This window comes from Phyllobates terribilis, unplaced genomic scaffold, assembly GCF_046119375.1.
Source record: "Phyllobates terribilis strain yellow unplaced genomic scaffold, ASM4611937v1 Scaffold_6933__1_contigs__length_41028, whole genome shotgun sequence".
NCBI classification, from domain to species: Eukaryota; Metazoa; Chordata; class Amphibia; order Anura; family Dendrobatidae; genus Phyllobates; species Phyllobates terribilis.
This window is the reverse complement of record NW_027369675.1, coordinates 18,443-24,651: the sequence shown is the minus strand read 5'-3', so window position 1 is coordinate 24,651 and position 6,209 is coordinate 18,443. Positions and strand designations below refer to the sequence as shown.

At 38.3% G+C, this 6,209-nt stretch overlaps 1 pseudogene; it reads left to right on the top strand.

Moving 5' to 3' along the window:
* Positions 1–1,109: 1,109 nt before the first annotated feature.
* On the top strand, positions 1,110–1,174 carry LOC141251342 (U6 spliceosomal RNA; annotated as a pseudogene).
* Positions 1,175–6,209: the final 5,035 nt, after the last annotated feature.

Below are 6,209 nucleotides of genomic sequence, written 5' to 3'. Positions count from 1 at the left end.
TCAATTGTCAGCATCGCGTTGTGAGGAGATGGTCAACGATGGGAAAAAGGTTTGGGTTCCCAAACAGTAAAATGGGTGTTCGGCAACCGTGAAAGAGAAAGGTGTGCCGGCGGAAGGTCCAATGGTCAAGTATATTGGGAAGCATGGATTCATAGGCACTTATGTTGATCGGACAATAGAGGTTGTCCATCCTGTTACTTCAAAGACTTTGTGGTAGGGAAAACAGGACTTAAGCAGCCAGTCAGTGGAAAAAATAATCAAGAAGATCCCTACCGTTCACTGATGGTTTGGGTTCGACTTCCGTGGTGCTTGAGCATGTACCCCCGGTTTTTTATTCTTCGAGCGATCTGAACGCGTTTTCTGGCCAGAATGGGGTTTCGAGTGAGAAGAAGAACGAAGCCGGGCCGAGAGAGATTGCTCTAAGACGGAACATGCACACCTCTCGCTTTGACACTATCGAGCTATCCAGAAGGTGAATCTCTTTTCTCCTTCTTCCTTTTATCCACCAACAACTCATATATGATCACATTGGCATCCAATTCGACTTAGACTATCATGTTGTAATCTGTTCTGGATTATCGAGCATACCCTTATTTTTGGGAGGCAGCCCTCTGAATAGAGGGTTCCTAACAATTTCAGTAGGAATTTTTTTGCTGTAAGGTATATTTTACATTTAGTTGTTTTTTAACATTCTTTTGAAGCTATCTACTGATACGTGGTTTTAATGTTTGATGCAATTGAAAAGTCCCATTACGTGTAGCTTGCTATATCATTGCCATGTTTTTGCTCTTATTTGTTTGTATTTGAATTTATTTTCTCTTCTGCTGTTTTGAATGTCAGTGAGGTGTTTCTGGTTAAAACAATGAAATCGTAGAGTTGTGCAGTTACTAAAATCGAGACAGTAGAATGGTGGCTGAACCTCTGTAAATAGTTCTTTGTCTGGGTTTACTCACTTGATTAGGTAACTGTGCTGCTAAACTTTCGCATACATGTCTCGCAGAGAATACAGTTTATGGCTTTCTGAGCAGTTTTGTCCATATATCTATCCCACATCGGTTTTCCAGTAGAAAATATACTAGTATATATTGGCAGCTGAAGCAAGAGTTATTGTCTCTTCGGAGACATCTGATAAAATTGGAACGAAACAGAGAAGATTAGCATGGCCCCTGCGCAACCGATTTTTACCTGGACGTGCTACCCATGCACTAGTCAGGAATTCTTGACGAAATCGGGATGACACGCACAAATCGAGAAATGGTCCAAATTTTTTTGACAATTTTTGATCTGGTCTTTCCTTCTGACCTGCTGTGCTGCTGCGTAATAGATAGATTGTATGGTTTATTCCTATTTTTGGTTAAACTACTTATGTTGCTGTTTGTTCAAGAGCCTGGTATCATGTACATGTCTTAGACTAAAAATGTTCTTGTTGGATCCTTATATGTCTTCATTCAGTTGGATTCATGGACTTGACAATGTTAATGAGAATATATATTGATAATTCTGATGTTGTTATTGGCCACAGCAGGTAAGTCATCACATTCCCCCCCTAACAAAGAGGGATTAGCTGTTACTTTCAACTCTAACACAGATTGCATAATTAGGATCGCTGGCTCTTATTCTGCTCATAGGCTTATTGGTTGCCTGCAAATACAATTTCTCAGTCTTTGGTTTGTATCTAGGAGCAGTAAAGTTAATCCCAACAGCAGCAGCATTCTTGCACTTTTCTACAATCAAAGCACAGTTCATTTTTGTGTTGAGCATTTGCCAATTTGATAACTCTGGCTTACAGTAATTCAATCTCTTCATTCTTAATTCAACTCGCGTCTTATTTCATTGTATGATCGTGTTGTTGTACTAATTTTCTACTATAGCTATGCGGTTACTTTCACTGAAGAGTTGCATTTCGTTCTTCTATTATAGAAAATGCTATTCGTTAGTTTGGTACATTCAGAAGCAGCATATGTATATCTGCATATATTATATTTGCAAGAGCTGATTATGAAACGATGTTGTGCGTCAAATAGATTTCTAGTTGCTTTCTCGTGTCCAATATTTGGCAAAATGCAAGTGTAATGCAATGTATTTGTCAAGCTGATGTTTTTTTTTTGAATTTTTTGAATATAGGCTGTGGCATAGAGGTCCTGATTGGAGTGGCTTACATTGTCAGGATGACTGTTATCTTGCTCATCAAAGATTGGCCATTGTAGATCCTGCGTCTGGAGATCAACCTCTTTACAATGAGGACAAGACTATTGTGGTCACGGTAATTTTCATGTGTCAAACTTTACTTGAAAAGTAATAGTCCATTAGGATGTAGGAGGTGATGTACTATGTTATAAGAAAGGGATATTGATCCTAAGCTTTTTAAAACTAAATAGTTTCAGATAGATATTTTAATTGGATATCTTGATAAATTGTTTCCTGTAGTTCTGTTCATCAAATATTCCTGAACTTCTCTTTTACAATTACAATAGATGTTTCTTTCAGGTTAATGGAGAGATATACAACCATAAAGAGTTACGAGAGAAGTTGACATCCCATAAGTTCCGCACTGGGAGTGACTGTGAAGTGATTGCTCACCTTGTAAGTAATGTTCAAATCTAATCTCCAATGTCATTCATTAAATTATTCTTTGGTTGATTTGTTTGTAACATTGTACTTTTATTCCTCTTCCATCTGCGCGTAGCTACGACTCAGGACTCAGCGGCTCCTCTCCACCGGTGCACAGATCCGCGTAGCTTCGACTCAGCGATTCCTCTCCACCGGCGTGCGCTGCGACTCCTGTCCACCGGCCAGCGCTGTGACTCTTCTCCTCCGGCCAGCGCTGCGACCTGCGGGCTGCGAACAGGTATTTTTCTTTCCTCTCCTCAGCTTGTGTTGCTCTTCCTCTACTCCAGCTTCTGTTTCTTTCAATTCAACAGAATACAGCAACATTGATGCTTAACAAATTAGGATCAACGCTGATGTTGTTAAACACTGATGTGTTGAGTGCAAAGTAGGATCTTTCAATTTGCACTGATGTTGTTAAGCACTGATGTGCTAAGCACTGATGTAGTACAGAAATATTGATGTTAATATTGATGCTTAACAAATTAGGATCAACAATGATGTTTAGCACATCAGTAGTACATAAATATTAAGGTTAATATTAATGCTTAACAAATTAGGATAAACAATGATGTTGTTAAGCACTGATGTGTTGAGTGCAAATTAGGATCTTTCAATTTGCACTGATGTTGTTAAGCACTGATGTTGTACATCAATATTGATGCCTAATTTGTTAAGCACTGATGTTGTTAAGCAGTGATGTGCTCAACATAATACAGCAATAAAGGAGTGAGCTTTCCCATACTTATTTCTACTGCAGGAGTATTTCATAGCTCTCATGAACATTTCTGTGTCAAGACAAATTCTTTTCTGGTGGTGAGTTAACTATGTCTGTGTTTTTGACTTGCAGGGAAGCCTGAGGAAGGACAGAGGGTTAACTACAAGAAGAAGAGCGGTGGCCAACACTCAAGAGCAGCTCTTCAGGCTGACCCTATGGAAAATTTTGGTGATGCAGCTTTAATCAGGGAGGTGAGCATGAGTTGGATAACTATCTTTTGTTAATTGAAAATTTCTGTTTTGACTGTCCTGCTGGTTGCCTGGTTGGTGTACATTGACTCTTGGGCATTTAAGCTGGTTGGTGTACATTTCTGTTTTGACTGTCTCATTTTCTACAAGGTAAATTTCCCAAACTAGCTCTCCCTCTGCGCTGAAGAAGAAGAAATTTGGTGATTTTGGTAGTCGAAAATTTGCAGGATTATGGATCGGCTGGTAGGATGGATACAAATGATACCTTAAGACTTGCGAGTCTGTGGCACTCGATGCATGCTATCTCTCATCAGCTATCCCCAGTCACGGGATGAGCTGGGATCGAACTCCTCAAAGCCGACACCTTCGATCTCCACTGTTTCCTGTCCCTTACCGGTTAGCTCATGATTTCTCAAATCAATACTGTCGAATATTTTATGGTCTATTTACTGAATTTGTGAATTGTATGTTGTGATTCATTGCTGTGTGGGTTAAAAAATTGGGTTGTGCTTCAGCAATTTGTGATTGATTAGCACTTGTAGCTACTATCAGATAGGTACCTGCTCTGATTGTTTGTTTCTGATTAGGGATTGAATTGACCTATCATTTCCTGGTTTTACTTGCTTGCATTTTTATTAATGTAGATGTAGATGACAGAAACAGGAGTAAGCATTTGATCATGATCCTTATCTGTCTACCAAGCTTTAAGCTTTCATATTTCTGAGTCTTCATTCTTATGCTTTTTTTTTCCAGAGACCTATTTATTGCTGGTGTCCGAAACAATTGAATTTTAGTGTTAGAAAAATGCTAGTGATTTTCAATTTTTGTTGAGTAGCACTAAAATAATTTTCAGGAAAATGTATTTGCTTCACAACTCTCATTGTATATATTGTATACGTTCTCTTTAGATTAAGAACCAGATAGCCCTCAACCGTATTTGAGACTTTCATCTGTAACTGAAGCATAGTACGTACTTGTAACTGCAGTGTTTTTTGTACAGTTCTGGGTGTTGCTTAGGTTTTGTCATTTTTATTTCTCATGAGTTTTTAGTCGGCAGTTTCTACATTGATCTGAGGGATTAGGCAATAAAAATTGTTCTGAACTAAGTTTACCCTTTCTCTACTCGTTGATCTATGTATTCTTTGTGTTATGACCACGTCTGGAATTAGTATTGTATTTGAGTGATTACTTTTTGTTTAGGAACAAAATTCTTCATGGTGTGCGAACCTGGAACACCACTCATGGATAATCTGTTGAAGCACATCTGAGTTGTATACTGACTATGTGTTGAAGAATCCATTCTATGAGATGGAAATGCCCATAAGATGTGAGCTCTTGACATCAATTTAGCCCAAGCAGTGCAAAAGGATCGTATACCGTTACTGGGGCGCTGATCTACATGAACTTCTTCACTCACTATCATGTACTTTCCCACCTCCTTTTCTTATGCATAACCATTTTAAAAAAGATGAGCTTAGGTTACAGACTTCGTTTGGTGGAATCTAACATATATATTATTAATATGTTGTATATTTGTTTTACAGGAAAATGTTGTCGAAACTGATGTAACTGCTACTTAGTTAGTTATGCGCTCAATATTTATTTTGCTAGTTAGTACGTACGTTCAGAACTTGGTGTTGATCGAATATGCATGTTGAATTCGTAACATCAAGTGTTTGGAATGATTTTGGTAGTGTAATTATACATTGTAAGAATCAATGTTTAATTGCAATGATTCTGGTATATAACAGGGTTATATAAATATATGTATAAGCATATGAAATTGGTTGGGGCCATACAAGAATATACATGGGTTTTATATATGATACACCGGTTAGTCAACCAAACAATTTCACCTTTTACATGCGACTTATGATTTTAGACATCTGTTTAAATGTTGTGTATAAACATGGATTAGATGGGCGACAATATATTATACATGTGTTTATATTACTATATACACCGGTTAGGCAACCTATCAATTTCACCTTTTACATGCGACTTATTATTTTAATACATCGGTTCTAATGTGGTGTATAAACATGGAGTAGATGGCGACAAATACGCTATACATGTGTTTGTATTACTATATACACCGGTTAGACAACCTATCAATTTCACCTTTTACATGCGACTTATGATTTTAGACATCGGTTGTAATGTGGTGTATAAACATGGGGTGGATGGGGACAAATACATTATACATGTGTTTATATTACTATATACACGGGTTAATTATATCTTTTACATGTATATAAATACCTTATACATCGGACGTATAGGAAATGGACCAAAGTTGGGCGGCAGATTATACACCGGATGTATGCAACATTGACTTTATACGTCAGATCGCAGTACAACGGTTATTAACCGGTGTATAAGCCAAAATAAATCCGGTGTAAAATGGGTTTTTTGTACTAGTGGTGGGGCTGAGTTGCAGCTCGTCGAGGATGTCTCGAATAAATTGGGGGATAGGCAACCAAAAGCATGTGAGCAAGGCGTGACGGCTGATGGGGAAGTAGGGACCATGGTTGTCGAGCATCTTCCCATTCGTAATCGGTAGGGTTATGACCATACCGGCAGGGAAAAAGAACTCGGCGGCGTAGTCCACTAAGTGGTGGGTCTTGACAGTCGAG